Genomic DNA, 16,603 nt, shown 5'->3' with positions numbered 1-16,603 from the left:
ACATACACGTTGCGTCTGATGTGGCCTAGTTTCGCGTACAAAGAACTATCTAGTTGTCAGTTTTTTCAGTGAACGAGTGTGGTGGGGAGGAGAGAGATTAGTGTTAGATGCAGAGCACTGCGGGCAGTTGTGTGCCGAACGTTGTATGTCAAACGGTGGGTCGCCGACAGGAATTAGGCGTGCTGCCATCTGGCGGCAGGTGAGGTAATGAAGCAGCTTGGATGGTGACAGAAATGATGAAAATAGTTATGTAAAGAGTAATAGCGACCTCATTTGGCAGACACGTATTTCAGCGTTGGCAGTTAGTTTTGCGGTTTGTGCTTGCATAACACTGGAAGTCTGTTGACGGTAGAGAAGTGGACAAGAGGGAAAGAATTTTCCGCGTTCTCGCGCAGAAGTACTAGAGAAGCAGCCATAAGTATGGAAGTGAGTGCGTTGATCGGCACTCTGGTTTCCCTTCAAATCGAATAAATCTTTCGCCTTTTACTAAAGATTTCCGTGGAGGGGAACATTAAATGAGTCTGTAATGTATTTTTCGTAGTGCTCGGCTATTGCTGAGCCACAATCACAAGTAAAACGTAATGTAAGCAATAATGTGCGTAAATAGGAAGAGGTAGATTGTGTTGTGTGGAGTAGCGGAGCACGTTGGATCAGGTAGATGTTTTTGCTTGATTTGAAATTGTAACAGGCCATGTCGCAGTATAATGAAACAAGTACATTTGCCCTGAAATGGCGTGCAGTGTGTTAGACGATAGTGTAAAGAGAAAGAGAGCTATTTAATGTCTGAGTTGTATAAATGGCAGGAGACTAATCTGGAAATAGCATAAAGGAATTGTAATGTGAGTGGTGCTTGCGATAATGTATGGCAGGCAATATTGTGCAGAGGTGAAGGTGAATGCTTTGTATTGTGAAGAGTTGTTACATTTGTGTGTGTGTGAGGCACAAGAGGCATAATTGTGGAAACTCTTGGTGAACGCTTTCTATACCTCAGTGCTATATGGTTTAGTGTTTATTTGCACTTTAATTGCACAACAGCATATAAGCTGATATTTGGAAGTGAATGATGAATGATAGGCGTTGTAAGTAATACTGGTATGTGATTAGTAGATTGAGTTTTGAAACCCAAAATTATTTTTACTGCACAAGTTTGTGATTTGTGGGTATGGTGTGAGTGAGATTTGGGTTGAAGATGGTGGATAGTTGGTCAGGATGAGTATTTCAATTGTTTTCAAGAGAGTGGATAATAGTGGCACTGGATTGTTGCCATAATATGGCATTGGTTGTTTGTTCATAACAATGTACTCAGTTTTGTAGAAGATGTAGGTGGGAGGGAGACATTTGTTGAATATGACATAGATAGCTGGAAATGAATAGAGTAGCAAATTCCTGCTAGGTGTAGTTTGGGTATGATGTGATGTGCCTCAGTGAGATGTAAATCTTGAAATTGAAGGGTTGTTCCTAGGTACAGTCTTGGAAACTATGTATCTGCTGTTGACTCCAATGTTTTCAAGATTACTGGTGTACAAAATTGGCCAGACTTTGCAGTTTCTTCTTCAGTAAATCAGTGGAAGGTGGTGCAGATAATGGTAAAAATGTTCATAGTGTCCTGTGAGTTGTTGATGCTGCTTGTCTTTTTTGATTGACCCAGCCATACACAGAGGTGGTGCATACTTGGCTTGAGAAGAGTTAATGATGAAATACCAGGACAGTGCTCACAACGAAGCTCCTTCCCCTGCATTGTAGTTTCCCTCCTCAGGTATAGAGTGACATGATATTGGCAGAGGATGTGGAGATAATCACTTTGATCAGGCTGTTTGTGGTTTGAAGGCTCTTTTACCAGAATCCATTCATAGTGATAACTGTGTTCTCTGGTGGAACATGATGAGAACATTGTGTGAAGTGCATAGAAGTAGCTATTTGAGTATGTATGAAAATGTCAGGCAACCACTGTTACTCCTAAATTTCTGTGGAATTAAGTTTTCTGTGTGTGTTTGAAAATCCCAGAGGTTCAAGTTGGCTGTTTATATGTTGCAAGCGAAAAAGTTTTTGAGTAAACTGGGGCACTAGCATTAGTTCCCTGTTCACTGTGACAAGGAAGCTAGTATAAAAAGTAGTTTTGTGGTTTTGTTTGCAAAGAAGTGCTCATGGGATGAAAGCACTGCTTGCGATTATTCTGAGATTGATGGCGGGATTGCTAAACATCTAGAGTTTTAGTAAGGGGCTAGTCGGAGTAGTTATATAGTTGTAAAATTATTTGATATTTGATGAGAAATTTCTTTATTCATAGCACATGGGCCATCATAGTTGAAGCATAAAGATGGGCATGGTATGCGTATAATGTCCTGACAGTGATGTTCATAGAGACTTGTTGTATACTTTGATTCTTCATCTGTTTAACAGTAACATTAAGAAATGTATTAGTGGAGCAAGTAGCTGTGAAATTACTGGTGTATGACTGATAGTATGGACGTGATGCTGAATGGAAGTGTTTGTTTAGCTGTGGGTGTTTTCATAATTGCCATGTGAGGAAAAGCAATACTCGTGGTAGGCGAAAAGAGATACAGAGAGAAACACATTAATTGCGTGTAGCGTGTATCAGCAGCTGTTGGGCGGGGTATCAAGTAAGACGCAAGGTGAAACGAAAGAGGAAGTGGCCAAATATCGACAAGAGTTGGCACTGTTAGGGCGAGGTGAATACGCTATTGCGGTGCGAAAATTTTCGAAGAGAGAGGCGGTTTTAAAGAAAGCACAAGTGTCCTATGACTGCCCTCTTGTGTGTTTCTCTTTCAGTGACTATTTGGCATGTCTGCTTGCGCCATAGAATGCTACTGTATGTGCCCCAGGCCCCCATCTAGCGGCCGGAGCTGCAAGCGGTGTTTACATACAGTCTCGCCTGAGGCAATGGTCTCTGATTTCGGATGCAAAAAGCACTGGTAGCGCACAGAATAGTTGAGTGAGGAAAGGTTAGATCATGGCGGCCAAATAGGAGTAGAACTAGGTTCTTTGCAGAATGTCCGAGCTTAAGTAATTCTTCGATAAGTAAATCGCGAATGTGAAGAGTGTGTCGTATTCTCGTAGGGCGTGTTGACGGTCTCGTGGCATAAGTAGCGAGCGGTGATAGCTTGCAAGCAAGATCATACTTCACAGGATCATTTCTGTAGTATGTCTTCAACTCTCTCTAGTTCAAAGCTGGAGTAGACGCAACCACGATGATGAGTGGTAGCACTGTCCCTGAGCGTGAGGCATGCGACCGAGATTCATTGCATCTTGGTTGTAATCGATGATCGTTCACCACATTCTGAGGGATGTGGGAAGGGAGTAGCGCTTTCCGAGTGGTGGTTTTGTTATAGATCAGAAGCATAAGTCATACTTTCGGTATCGTGACCCGCCGCGTTGCAGAAATGTTGTGGAAGGACTTTGATTGCGACATGTCATGAAAGCCTTGCGGAAGTTTCCCGAGTGGCACGGTGACGAGCCAGTTGATTTGTCCTGCTGCAAGTGCTAGGATTGGATGACAACGACGTACTTTGAGTTACAAGAATGAGTGAGCAGCACAAGCAGAGTGCAATTGATGACCATAAAAAGCTGACACACAACACAGTCTTGATAATGACCACTAATGCATGATGTACGAAACAATCAGGAGCAGCACGTTTGGCTAGAAAACATGAATTGAGTGATTTGCAAGGCACTGTTACCAGCAAGAAGGAATGCATGAAATTCGCAAATGAATAAGACTGGTTCAAATACTATCGACAGAAATTTTGTTTCTGTTGTCAGCTAGTATTAGTTGTGTGGGAGCAGGGGATATTTCCCTTGCACTACACATCTACATACACGTTGCGTCTGATGTGGCCTAGTTTCGCGTACAAAGAACTATCTAGTTGTCAGTTTTTTCAGTGAACGAGTGTGGTGGGGAGGAGAGAGATTAGTGTTAGATGCAGAGCACTGCGGGCAGTTGTGTGCCGAACGTTGTATGTCAAACGGTGGGTCGCCGACAGGAATTAGGCGTGCTGCCATCTGGCGGCAGGTGAGGTAATGAAGCAGCTTGGATGGTGACAGAAATGATGAAAATAGTTATGTAAAGAGTAATAGCGACCTCATTTGGCAGACACGTATTTCAGCGTTGGCAGTTAGTTTTGCGGTTTGTGCTTGCATAGCACTGGAAGTCTGTTGACGGTAGAGAAGTGGACAAGAGGGAAAGAATTTTCCGCGTTCTCGCGCAGAAGTACTAGAGAAGCAGCCATAAGTATGGAAGTGAGTGCGTTGATCGGCACTCTGGTTTCCCTTCAAATCGAATAAATCTTTCGCCTTTTACTAAAGATTTCCGTGGAGGGGAACATTAAATGAGTCTGTAATGTATTTTTCGTAGTGCTCGGCTATTGCTGAGCCACAATCACAAGTAAAACGTAATGTAAGCAATAATGTGTGTAAATAGGAAGAGGTAGATTGTGTTGTGTGGAGTAGCGGAGCACGTTGGATCAGGTAGATGTTTTTGCTTGATTTGAAATTGTAACAGGCCATGTCGCAGTATAATGAAACAAGTACATTTGCCCTGAAATGGCGTGCAGTGTGTTAGACGATAGTGTAAAGAGAAAGAGAGCTATTTAATGTCTGAGTTGTATAAATGGCAGGAGACTAATCTGGAAATAGCATAAAGGAATTGTAATGTGAGTGGTGCTTGCGATAATGTATGGCAGGCAATATTGTGCAGAGGTGAAGGTGAATGCTTTGTATTGTGAAGAGTTGTTACATTTGTGTGTGTGTGAGGCACAAGAGGCATAATTGTGGAAACTCTTGGTGAACGCTTTCTATACCTCAGTGCTATATGGTTTAGTGTTTATTTGCACTTTAATTGCACAACAGCATATAAGCTGATATTTGGAAGTGAATGATGAATGATAGGCGTTGTAAGTAATACTGGTATGTGATTAGTAGATTGAGTTTTGAAACCCAAAATTATTTTTACTGCACAAGTTTGTGATTTGTGGGTATGGTGTGAGTGAGATTTGGGTTGAAGATGGTGGATAGTTGGTCAGGATGAGTATTTCAATTGTTTTCAAGAGAGTGGATAATAGTGGCACTGGATTGTTGCCATAATATGGCATTGGTTGTTTGTTCATAACAATGTACTCAGTTTTGTAGAAGATGTAGGTGGGAGGGAGACATTTGTTGAATATGACATAGATAGCTGGAAATGAATAGAGTAGCAATTTCCTGCTAGGTGTAGTTTGGGTATGATGTGATGTGCCTCAGTGAGATGTAAATCTTGAAATTGAAGGGTTGTTCCTAGGTACAGTCTTGGAAACTATGTATCTGCTGTTGACTCCAATGTTTTCAAGATTACTGGTGTACAAAATTGGCCAGACTTTGCAGTTTCTTCTTCAGTAAATCAGTGGAAGGTGGTGCAGATAATGGTAAAAATGTTCATAGTGTCCTGTGAGTTGTTGATGCTGCTTGTCTTTTTTGATTGACCCAGCCATACACAGAGGTGGTGCATACTTGGCTTGAGAAGAGTTAATGATGAAATACCAGGACAGTGCTCACAACGAAGCTCCTTCCCCTGCATTGTAGTTTCCCTCCTCAGGTATAGAGTGACATGATATTGGCAGAGGATGTGGAGATAATCACTTTGATCAGGCTGTTTGTGGTTTGAAGGCTCTTTTACCAGAATCCATTCATAGTGATAACTGTGTTCTCTGGTGGAACATGATGAGAACATTGTGTGAAGTGCATAGAAGTAGCTATTTGAGTATGTATGAAAATGTCAGGCAACCACTGTTACTCCTAAATTTCTGTGGAATTAAGTTTTCTGTGTGTGTTTGAAAATCCCAGAGGTTCAAGTTGGCTGTTTATATGTTGCAAGCGAAAAAGTTTTTGAGTAAACTGGGGCACTAGCATTAGTTCCCTGTTCACTGTGACAAGGAAGCTAGTATAAAAAGTAGTTTTGTGGTTTTGTTTGCAAAGAAGTGCTCATGGGATGAAAGCACTGCTTGCGATTATTCTGAGATTGATGGCGGGATTGCTAAACATCTAGAGTTTTAGTAAGGGGCTAGTCGGAGTAGTTATATAGTTGTAAAATTATTTGATATTTGATGAGAAATTTCTTTATTCATAGCACATGGGCCATCATAGTTGAAGCATAAAGATGGGCATGGTATGCGTATAATGTCCTGACAGTGATGTTCATAGAGACTTGTTGTATACTTTGATTCTTCATCTGTTTAACAGTAACATTAAGAAATGTACTAGTGGAGCAAGTAGCTGTGAAATTACTGGTGTATGACTGATAGTATGGACGTGATGCTGAATGGAAGTGTTTGTTTAGCTGTGGGTGTTTTCATAATTGCCATGTGAGGAAAAGCAATACTCGTGGTAGGCGAAAAGAGATACAGAGAGAAACACATTAATTGCGTGTAGCGTGTATCAGCAGCTGTTGGGCGGGGTATCAAGTAAGACGCAAGGTGAAACGAAAGAGGAAGTGGCCAAATATCGACAAGAGTTGGCACTGTTAGGGCGAGGTGAATACGCTATTGCGGTGCGAAAATTTTCGAAGAGAGAGGCGGTTTTAAAGAAAGCACAAGTGTCCTATGACTGCCCTCTTGTGTGTTTCTCTTTCAGTGACTATTTGGCATGTCTGCTTGCGCCATAGAATGCTACTGTATGTGCCCCAGGCCCCCATCTAGCGGCCGGAGCTGCAAGCGGTGTTTACATACAGTCTCGCCTGAGGCAATGGTCTCTGATTTCGGATGCAAAAAGCACTGGTAGCGCACAGAATAGTTGAGTGAGGAAAGGTTAGATCATGGCGGCCAAATAGGAGTAGAACTAGGTTCTTTGCAGAATGTCCGAGCTTAAGTAATTCTTCGATAAGTAAATCGCAAATGTGAAGAGTGTGTCGTATTCTCGTAGGGCGTGTTGACGGTCTCGTGGCATAAGTAGCGAGCGGTGATAGCTTGCAAGCAAGATCATACTTCACAGGATCATTTCTGTAGTATGGCTTCAACTCTCTCTAGTTCAAAGCTGGAGTAGACGCAACCACGATGATGAGTGGTAGCACTGTCCCTGAGCGTGAGGCATGCGACCGAGATTCATTGCATCTTGGTTGTAATCGATGATCGTTCACCACATTCTGAGGGATGTGGGAAGGGAGTAGCGCTTTTCGAGTGGTGGTTTTATTATAGATCAGAAGCATAAGTCATACTTTCGGTATCGTGACCCGCCGCGTTGCAGAAATGTTGTGGAAGGACTTTGATTGCGACATGTCATGAAAGCCTTGCGGAAGTTTCCCGAGTGGCACGGTGACGAGCCAGTTGATTTGTCCTGCTGCAAGTGCTAGGATTGGATGACAACGACGTACTTTGAGTTACAAGAATGAGTGAGCAGCACAAGCAGAGTGCAATTGATGACCATAAAAAGCTGACACACAACACAGTCTTGATAATGACCACTAATGCATGATGTACGAAACAATCAGGAGCAGCACGTTTGGCTAGAAAACATGAATTGAGTGATTTGCAAGGCACTGTTACCAGCAAGAAGGAATGCATGAAATTCGCAAATGAATAAGACTGGTTCAAATACTATCGACAGAAATTTTGTTTCTGTTGTCAGCTAGTATTAGTTGTGTGGGAGCAGGGGATATTTCCCTTGCACTACACATCTACATACACGTTGCGTCTGATGTGGCCTAGTTTCGCGTACAAAGAACTATCTAGTTGTCAGTTTTTTCAGTGAACGAGTGTGGTGGGGAGGAGAGAGATTAGTGTTAGATGCAGAGCACTGCGGGCAGTTGTGTGCCGAACGTTGTATGTCAAACGGTGGGTCGCCGACAGGAATTAGGCGTGCTGCCATCTGGCGGCAGGTGAGGTAATGAAGCAGCTTGGATGGTGACAGAAATGATGAAAATAGTTATGTAAAGAGTAATAGCGACCTCATTTGGCAGACACGTATTTCAGCGTTGGCAGTTAGTTTTGCGGTTTGTGCTTGCATAGCACTGGAAGTCTGTTGACGGTAGAGAAGTGGACAAGAGGGAAAGAATTTTCCGCGTTCTCGCGCAGAAGTACTAGAGAAGCAGCCATAAGTATGGAAGTGAGTGCGTTGATCGGCACTCTGGTTTCCCTTCAAATCGAATAAATCTTTCGCCTTTTACTAAAGATTTCCGTGGAGGGGAACATTAAATGAGTCTGTAATGTATTTTTCGTAGTGCTCGGCTATTGCTGAGCCACAATCACAAGTAAAACGTAATGTAAGCAATAATGTGTGTAAATAGGAAGAGGTAGATTGTGTTGTGTGGAGTAGCGGAGCACGTTGGATCAGGTAGATGTTTTTGCTTGATTTGAAATTGTAACAGGCCATGTCGCAGTATAATGAAACAAGTACATTTGCCCTGAAATGGCGTGCAGTGTGTTAGACGATAGTGTAAAGAGAAAGAGAGCTATTTAATGTCTGAGTTGTATAAATGGCAGGAGACTAATCTGGAAATAGCATAAAGGAATTGTAATGTGAGTGGTGCTTGCGATAATGTATGGCAGGCAATATTGTGCAGAGGTGAAGGTGAATGCTTTGTATTGTGAAGAGTTGTTACATTTGTGTGTGTGTGAGGCACAAGAGGCATAATTGTGGAAACTCTTGGTGAACGCTTTCTATACCTCAGTGCTATATGGTTTAGTGTTTATTTGCACTTTAATTGCACAACAGCATATAAGCTGATATTTGGAAGTGAATGATGAATGATAGGCGTTGTAAGTAATACTGGTATGTGATTAGTAGATTGAGTTTTGAAACCCAAAATTATTTTTACTGCACAAGTTTGTGATTTGTGGGTATGGTGTGAGTGAGATTTGGGTTGAAGATGGTGGATAGTTGGTCAGGATGAGTATTTCAATTGTTTTCAAGAGAGTGGATAATAGTGGCACTGGATTGTTGCCATAATATGGCATTGGTTGTTTGTTCATAACAATGTACTCAGTTTTGTAGAAGATGTAGGTGGGAGGGAGACATTTGTTGAATATGACATAGATAGCTGGAAATGAATAGAGTAGCAATTTCCTGCTAGGTGTAGTTTGGGTATGATGTGATGTGCCTCAGTGAGATGTAAATCTTGAAATTGAAGGGTTGTTCCTAGGTACAGTCTTGGAAACTATGTATGTGCTGTTGACTCCAATGTTTTCAAGATTACTGGTGTACAAAATTGGCCAGACTTTGCAGTTTCTTCTTCAGTAAATCAGTGGAAGGTGGTGCAGATAATGGTAAAAATGTTCATAGTGTCCTGTGAGTTGTTGATGCTGCTTGTCTTTTTTGATTGACCCAGCCATACACAGAGGTGGTGCATACTTGGCTTGAGAAGAGTAAATGATGAAATAGCAGGACAGTGCTCACAACGAAGCTCCTTCCCCTGCATTGTAGTTTCCCTCCTCAGGTATAGAGTGACATGATATTGGCAGAGGATGTGGAGATAATCACTTTGATCAGGCTGTTTGTGGTTTGAAGGCTCTTTTACCAGAATCCATTCATAGTGATAACTGTGTTCTCTGGTGGAACATGATGAGAACATTGTGTGAAGTGCATAGAAGTAGCTATTTGAGTATGTATGAAAATGTCAGGCAACCACTGTTACTCCTAAATTTCTGTGGAATTAAGTTTTCTGTGTGTGTTTGAAAATCCCAGAGGTTCAAGTTGGCTGTTTATATGTTGCAAGCGAAAAAGTTTTTGAGTAAACTGGGGCACTAGCATTAGTTCCCTGTTCACTGTGACAAGGAAGCTAGTATAAAAAGTAGTTTTGTGGTTTTGTTTGCAAAGAAGTGCTCATGGGATGAAAGCACTGCTTGCGATTATTCTGAGATTGATGGCGGGATTGCTAAACATCTAGAGTTTTAGTAAGGGGCTAGTCGGAGTAGTTATATAGTTGTAAAATTATTTGATATTTGATGAGAAATTTCTTTATTCATAGCACATGGGCCATCATAGTTGAAGCATAAAGATGGGCATGGTATGCGTATAATGTCCTGACAGTGATGTTCATAGAGACTTGTTGTATACTTTGATTCTTCATCTGTTTAACAGTAACATTAAGAAATGTATTAGTGGAGCAAGTAGCTGTGAAATTACTGGTGTATGACTGATAGTATGGACGTGATGCTGAATGGAAGTGTTTGTTTAGCTGTGGGTGTTTTCATAATTGCCATGTGAGGAAAAGCAATACTCGTGGTAGGCGAAAAGAGATACAGAGAGAAACACATTAATTGCGTGTAGCGTGTATCAGCAGCTGTTGGGCGGGGTATCAAGTAAGACGCAAGGTGAAACGAAAGAGGAAGTGGCCAAATATCGACAAGAGTTGGCACTGTTAGGGCGAGGTGAATACGCTATTGCGGTGCGAAAATTTTCGAAGAGAGAGGCGGTTTTAAAGAAAGCACAAGTGTCCTATGACTGCCCTCTTGTGTGTTTCTCTTTCAGTGACTATTTGGCATGTCTGCTTGCGCCATAGAATGCTACTGTATGTGCCCCAGGCCCCCATCTAGCGGCCGGAGCTGCAAGCGGTGTTTACATACAGTCTCGCCTGAGGCAATGGTCTCTGATTTCGGATGCAAAAAGCACTGGTAGCGCACAGAATAGTTGAGTGAGGAAAGGTTAGATCATGGCGGCCAAATAGGAGTAGAACTAGGTTCTTTGCAGAATGTCCGAGCTTAAGTAATTCTTCGATAAGTAAATCGCGAATGTGAAGAGTGTGTCGTATTCTCGTAGGGCGTGTTGACGGTCTCGTGGCATAAGTAGCGAGCGGTGATAGCTTGCAAGCAAGATCATACTTCACAGGATCATTTCTGTAGTATGTCTTCAACTCTCTCTAGTTCAAAGCTGGAGTAGACGCAACCACGATGATGAGTGGGAGCACTGTCCCTGAGCGTGAGGCATGCGACCGAGATTCATTGCATCTTGGTTGTAATCGATGATCGTTCACCACATTCTGAGGGATGTGGGAAGGGAGTAGCGCTTTCCGAGTGGTGGTTTTATTATAGATCAGAAGCATAAGTCATACTTTCGGTATCGTGACCCGCCGCGTTGCAGAAATGTTGTGGAAGGACTTTGATTGCGACATGTCATGAAAGCCTTGCGGAAGTTTCCCGAGTGGCACGGTGACGAGCCAGTTGATTTGTCCTGCTGCAAGTGCTAGGATTGGATGACAACGACGTACTTTGAGTTACAAGAATGAGTGAGCAGCACAAGCAGAGTGCAATTGATGACCATAAAAAGCTGACACACAACACAGTCTTGATAATGACCACTAATGCATGATGTACGAAACAATCAGGAGCAGCACGTTTGGCTAGAAAACATGAATTGAGTGATTTGCAAGGCACTGTTACCAGCAAGAAGGAATGCATGAAATTCGCAAATGAATAAGACTGGTTCAAATACTATCGACAGAAATTTTGTTTCTGTTGTCAGCTAGTATTAGTTGTGTGGGAGCAGGGGATATTTCCCTTGCACTACACATCTACATACACGTTGCGTCTGATGTGGCCTAGTTTCGCGTACAAAGAACTATCTAGTTGTCAGTTTTTTCAGTGAACGAGTGTGGTGGGGAGGAGAGAGATTAGTGTTAGATGCAGAGCACTGCGGGCAGTTGTGTGCCGAACGTTGTATGTCAAACGGTGGGTCGCCGACAGGAATTAGGCGTGCTGCCATCTGGCGGCAGGTGAGGTAATGAAGCAGCTTGGATGGTGACAGAAATGATGAAAATAGTTATGTAAAGAGTAATAGCGACCTCATTTGGCAGACACGTATTTCAGCGTTGGCAGTTAGTTTTGCGGTTTGTGCTTGCATAGCACTGGAAGACTGTTGACGGTAGAGAAGTGGACAAGAGGGAAAGAATTTTCCGCGTTCTCGCGCAGAAGTACTAGAGAAGCAGCCATAAGTATGGAAGTGAGTGCGTTGATCGGCACTCTGGTTTCCCTTCAAATCGAATAAATCTTTCGCCTTTTACTAAAGATTTCCGTGGAGGGGAACATTAAATGAGTCTGTAATGTATTTTTCGTAGTGCTCGGCTATTGCTGAGCCACAATCACAAGTAAAACGTAATGTAAGCAATAATGTGTGTAAATAGGAAGAGGTAGATTGTGTTGTGTGGAGTAGCGGAGCACGTTGGATCAGGTAGATGTTTTTGCTTGATTTGAAATTGTAACAGGCCATGTCGCAGTATAATGAAACAAGTACATTTGCCCTGAAATGGCGTGCAGTGTGTTAGACGATAGTGTAAAGAGAAAGAGAGCTATTTAATGTCTGAGTTGTATAAATGGCAGGAGACTAATCTGGAAATAGCATAAAGGAATTGTAATGTGAGTGGTGCTTGCGATAATGTATGGCAGGCAATATTGTGCAGAGGTGAAGGTGAATGCTTTGTATTGTGAAGAGTTGTTACATTTGTGTGTGTGTGAGGCACAAGAGGCATAATTGTGGAAACTCTTGGTGAACGCTTTCTATACCTCAGTGCTATATGGTTTAGTGTTTATTTGCACTTTAATTGCACAACAGCATATAAGCTGATATTTGGAAGTGAATGATGAATGATAGGCGTTGTAAGTAATACTGGTATGTGATTAGTAGATTGAGTTTTGAAACCCAAAATTATTTTTACTGCACAAGTTTGTGATTTGTGGGTATGGTGTGAGTGAGATTTGGGTTGAAGATGGTGGATAGTTGGTCAGGATGAGTATTTCAATTGTTTTCAAGAGAGTGGATAATAGTGGCACTGGATTGTTGCCATAATATGGCATTGGTTGTTTGTTCATAACAATGTACTCAGTTTTGTAGAAGATGTAGGTGGGAGGGAGACATTTGTTGAATATGACATAGATAGCTGGAAATGAATAGAGTAGCAATTTCCTGCTAGGTGTAGTTTGGGTATGATGTGATGTGCCTCAGTGAGATGTAAATCTTGAAATTGAAGGGTTGTTCCTAGGTACAGTCTTGGAAACTATGTATCTGCTGTTGACTCCAATGTTTTCAAGATTACTGGTGTACAAAATTGGCCAGACTTTGCAGTTTCTTCTTCAGTAAATCAGTGGAAGGTGGTGCAGATAATGGTAAAAATGTTCATAGTGTCCTGTGAGTTGTTGATGCTGCTTGTCTTTTTTGATTGACCCAGCCATACACAGAGGTGGTGCATACTTGGCTTGAGAAGAGTTAATGATGAAATACCAGGACAGTGCTCACAACGAAGCTCCTTCCCCTGCATTGTAGTTTCCCTCCTCAGGTATAGAGTGACATGATATTGGCAGAGGATGTGGAGATAATCACTTTGATCAGGCTGTTTGTGGTTTGAAGGCTCTTTTACCAGAATCCATTCATAGTGATAACTGTGTTCTCTGGTGGAACATGATGAGAACATTGTGTGAAGTGCATAGAAGTAGCTATTTGAGTATGTATGAAAATGTCAGGCAACCACTGTTACTCCTAAATTTCTGTGGAATTAAGTTTTCTGTGTGTGTTTGAAAATCCCAGAGGTTCAAGTTGGCTGTTTATATGTTGCAAGCGAAAAAGTTTTTGAGTAAACTGGGGCACTAGCATTAGTTCCCTGTTCACTGTGACAAGGAAGCTAGTATAAAAAGTAGTTTTGTGGTTTTGTTTGCAAAGAAGTGCTCATGGGATGAAAGCACTGCTTGCGATTATTCTGAGATTGATGGCGGGATTGCTAAACATCTAGAGTTTTAGTAAGGGGCTAGTCGGAGTAGTTATATAGTTGTAAAATTATTTGATATTTGATGAGAAATTTCTTTATTCATAGCACATGGGCCATCATAGTTGAAGCATAAAGATGGGCATGGTATGCGTATAATGTCCTGACAGTGATGTTCATAGAGACTTGTTGTATACTTTGATTCTTCATCTGTTTAACAGTAACATTAAGAAATGTATTAGTGGAGCAAGTAGCTGTGAAATTACTGGTGTATGACTGATAGTATGGACGTGATGCTGAATGGAAGTGTTTGTTTAGCTGTGGGTGTTTTCATAATTGCCATGTGAGGAAAAGCAATACTCGTGGTAGGCGAAAAGAGATACAGAGAGAAACACATTAATTGCGTGTAGCGTGTATCAGCAGCTGTTGGGCGAGGTATCAAGTAAGACGCAAGGTGAAACGAAAGAGGAAGTGGCCAAATATCGACAAGAGTTGGCACTGTTAGGGCGAGGTGAATACGCTATTGCGGTGCGAAAATTTTCGAAGAGAGAGGCGGTTTTAAAGAAAGCACAAGTGTCCTATGACTGCCCTCTTGTGTGTTTCTCTTTCAGTGACTATTTGGCATGTCTGCTTGCGCCATAGAATGCTACTGTATGTGCCCCAGGCCCCCATCTAGCGGCCGGAGCTGCAAGCGGTGTTTACATACAGTCTCGCCTGAGGCAATGGTCTCTGATTTCGGATGCAAAAAGCACTGGTAGCGCACAGAATAGTTGAGTGAGGAAAGGTTAGATCATGGCGGCCAAATAGGAGTAGAACTAGGTTCTTTGCAGAATGTCCGAGCTTAAGTAATTCTTCGATAAGTAAATCGCGAATGTGAAGAGTGTGTCGTATTCTCGTAGGGCGTGTTGACGGTCTCGTGGCATAAGTAGCGAGCGGTGATAGCTTGCAAGCAAGATCATACTTCACAGGATCATTTCTGTAGTATGTCTTCAACTCTCTCTAGTTCAAAGCTGGAGTAGACGCAACCACGATGATGAGTGGTAGCACTGTCCCTGAGCGTGAGGCATGCGACCGAGATTCATTGCATCTTGGTTGTAATCGATGATCGTTCACCACATTCTGAGGGATGTGGGAAGGGAGTAGCGCTTTCCGAGTGGTGGTTTTATTATAGATCAGAAGCATAAGTCATACTTTCGGTATCGTGACCCGCCGCGTTGCAGAAATGTTGTGGAAGGACTTTGATTGCGACATGTCATGAAAGCCTTGCGGAAGTTTCCCGAGTGGCACGGTGACGAGCCAGTTGATTTGTCCTGCTGCAAGTGCTAGGATTGGATGACAACGACGTACTTTGAGTTACAAGAATGAGTGAGCAGCACAAGCAGAGTGCAATTGATGACCATAAAAAGCTGACACACAACACAGTCTTGATAATGACCACTAATGCATGATGTACGAAACAATCAGGAGCAGCACGTTTGGCTAGAAAACATGAATTGAGTGATTTGCAAGGCACTGTTACCAGCAAGAAGGAATGCATGAAATTCGCAAATGAATAAGACTGGTTCAAATACTATCGACAGAAATTTTGTTTCTGTTGTCAGCTAGTATTAGTTGTGTGGGAGCAGGGGATATTTCCCTTGCACTACACATCTACATACACGTTGCGTCTGATGTGGCCTAGTTTCGCGTACAAAGAACTATCTAGTTGTCAGTTTTTTCAGTGAACGAGTGTGGTGGGGAGGAGAGAGATTAGTGTTAGATGCAGAGCACTGCGGGCAGTTGTGTGCCGAACGTTGTATGTCAAACGGTGGGTCGCCGACAGGAATTAGGCGTGCTGCCATCTGGCGGCAGGTGAGGTAATGAAGCAGCTTGGATGGTGACAGAAATGATGAAAATAGTTATGTAAAGAGTAATAGCGACCTCATTTGGCAGACACGTATTTCAGCGTTGGCAGTTAGTTTTGCGGTTTGTGCTTGCATAGCACTGGAAGTCTGTTGACGGTAGAGAAGTGGACAAGAGGGAAAGAATTTTCCGCGTTCTCGCGCAGAAGTACTAGAGAAGCAGCCATAAGTATGGAAGTGAGTGCGTTGATCGGCACTCTGGTTTCCCTTCAAATCGAATAAATCTTTCGCCTTTTACTAAAGATTTCCGTGGAGGGGAACATTAAATGAGTCTGTAATGTATTTTTCGTAGTGCTCGGCTATTGCTGAGCCACAATCACAAGTAAAACGTAATGTAAGCAATAATGTGTGTAAATAGGAAGAGGTAGATTGTGTTGTGTGGAGTAGCGGAGCACGTTGGATCAGGTAGATGTTTTTGCTTGATTTGAAATTGTAACAGGCCATGTCGCAGTATAATGAAACAAGTACATTTGCCCTGAAATGGCGTGCAGTGTGTTAGACGATAGTGTAAAGAGAAAGAGAGCTATTTAATGTCTGAGTTGTATAAATGGCAGGAGACTAATCTGGAAATAGCATAAAGGAATTGTAATGTGAGTGGTGCTTGCGATAATGTATGGCAGGCAATATTGTGCAGAGGTGAAGGTGAATGCTTTGTATTGTGAAGAGTTGTTACATTTGTGTGTGTGTGAGGCACAAGAGGCATAATTGTGGAAACTCTTGGTGAACGCTTTCTATACCTCAGTGCTATATGGTTAGTGTTTATTTGCACTTTAATTGCACAACAGCATATAAGCTGATATTTGGAAGTGAATGATGAATGATAGGCGTTGTAAGTAATACTGGTATGTGATTAGTAGATTGAGTTTTGAAACCCAAAATTATTTTTACTGCACAAGTTTGTGATTTGTGGGTATGGTGTGAGTGAGATTTGGGTTGAAGATGGTGGATAGTTGGTCAGGATGAGTATTTCAATTGTTTTCAAGAGAGTGGATAATAGTGGCACTGGATTGTTGCCATAATATGGCATTGG

At 42.2% G+C, this 16,603-nt stretch overlaps 9 non-coding genes across 9 annotated transcripts; all 9 read left to right on the top strand.

Annotated features, from left to right (window-relative positions):
• Positions 1-442: 442 nt before the first annotated feature.
• Positions 443-561, top strand: LOC126357117 (U5 spliceosomal RNA). Its single transcript, XR_007566100.1, has one exon. It is a non-coding gene; the product is annotated as a U5 spliceosomal RNA (small nuclear RNA).
• A 2,569-nt stretch (positions 562-3,130) lies between these two features.
• On the top strand, positions 3,131-3,337 carry LOC126356913 (small nucleolar RNA U3). Its single transcript, XR_007565920.1, has one exon. It is a non-coding gene; the product is annotated as a small nucleolar RNA U3 (small nucleolar RNA).
• A 936-nt stretch (positions 3,338-4,273) lies between these two features.
• LOC126357116 (U5 spliceosomal RNA) lies at positions 4,274-4,392 on the top strand. Its single transcript, XR_007566099.1, has one exon. It is a non-coding gene; the product is annotated as a U5 spliceosomal RNA (small nuclear RNA).
• A 2,569-nt stretch (positions 4,393-6,961) lies between these two features.
• Positions 6,962-7,168, top strand: LOC126356996 (small nucleolar RNA U3). The gene has a single exon (XR_007565994.1). It is a non-coding gene; the product is annotated as a small nucleolar RNA U3 (small nucleolar RNA).
• Positions 7,169-8,104: 936 nt separating this feature from the next.
• On the top strand, positions 8,105-8,223 carry LOC126357115 (U5 spliceosomal RNA). The gene has a single exon (XR_007566098.1). It is a non-coding gene; the product is annotated as a U5 spliceosomal RNA (small nuclear RNA).
• Positions 8,224-10,792: 2,569 nt separating this feature from the next.
• LOC126356939 (small nucleolar RNA U3) lies at positions 10,793-10,999 on the top strand. The gene has a single exon (XR_007565944.1). It is a non-coding gene; the product is annotated as a small nucleolar RNA U3 (small nucleolar RNA).
• Positions 11,000-11,935: 936 nt separating this feature from the next.
• On the top strand, positions 11,936-12,054 carry LOC126357114 (U5 spliceosomal RNA). Its single transcript, XR_007566097.1, has one exon. It is a non-coding gene; the product is annotated as a U5 spliceosomal RNA (small nuclear RNA).
• A 2,569-nt stretch (positions 12,055-14,623) lies between these two features.
• On the top strand, positions 14,624-14,830 carry LOC126356911 (small nucleolar RNA U3). Its single transcript, XR_007565919.1, has one exon. It is a non-coding gene; the product is annotated as a small nucleolar RNA U3 (small nucleolar RNA).
• Positions 14,831-15,766: 936 nt separating this feature from the next.
• On the top strand, positions 15,767-15,885 carry LOC126357113 (U5 spliceosomal RNA). The gene has a single exon (XR_007566096.1). It is a non-coding gene; the product is annotated as a U5 spliceosomal RNA (small nuclear RNA).
• The last annotated feature ends 718 nt before the right edge of the window (positions 15,886-16,603 follow it).

The sequence above is a fragment of the Schistocerca gregaria genome, chromosome 3 (assembly GCF_023897955.1).
Source record: "Schistocerca gregaria isolate iqSchGreg1 chromosome 3, iqSchGreg1.2, whole genome shotgun sequence".
NCBI lineage: Eukaryota > Metazoa > Arthropoda > Insecta > Orthoptera > Acrididae > Schistocerca > Schistocerca gregaria.
Note: the sequence above shows the minus strand (reverse complement) of the source record. Positions and strands in the feature narration are given on the sequence as shown.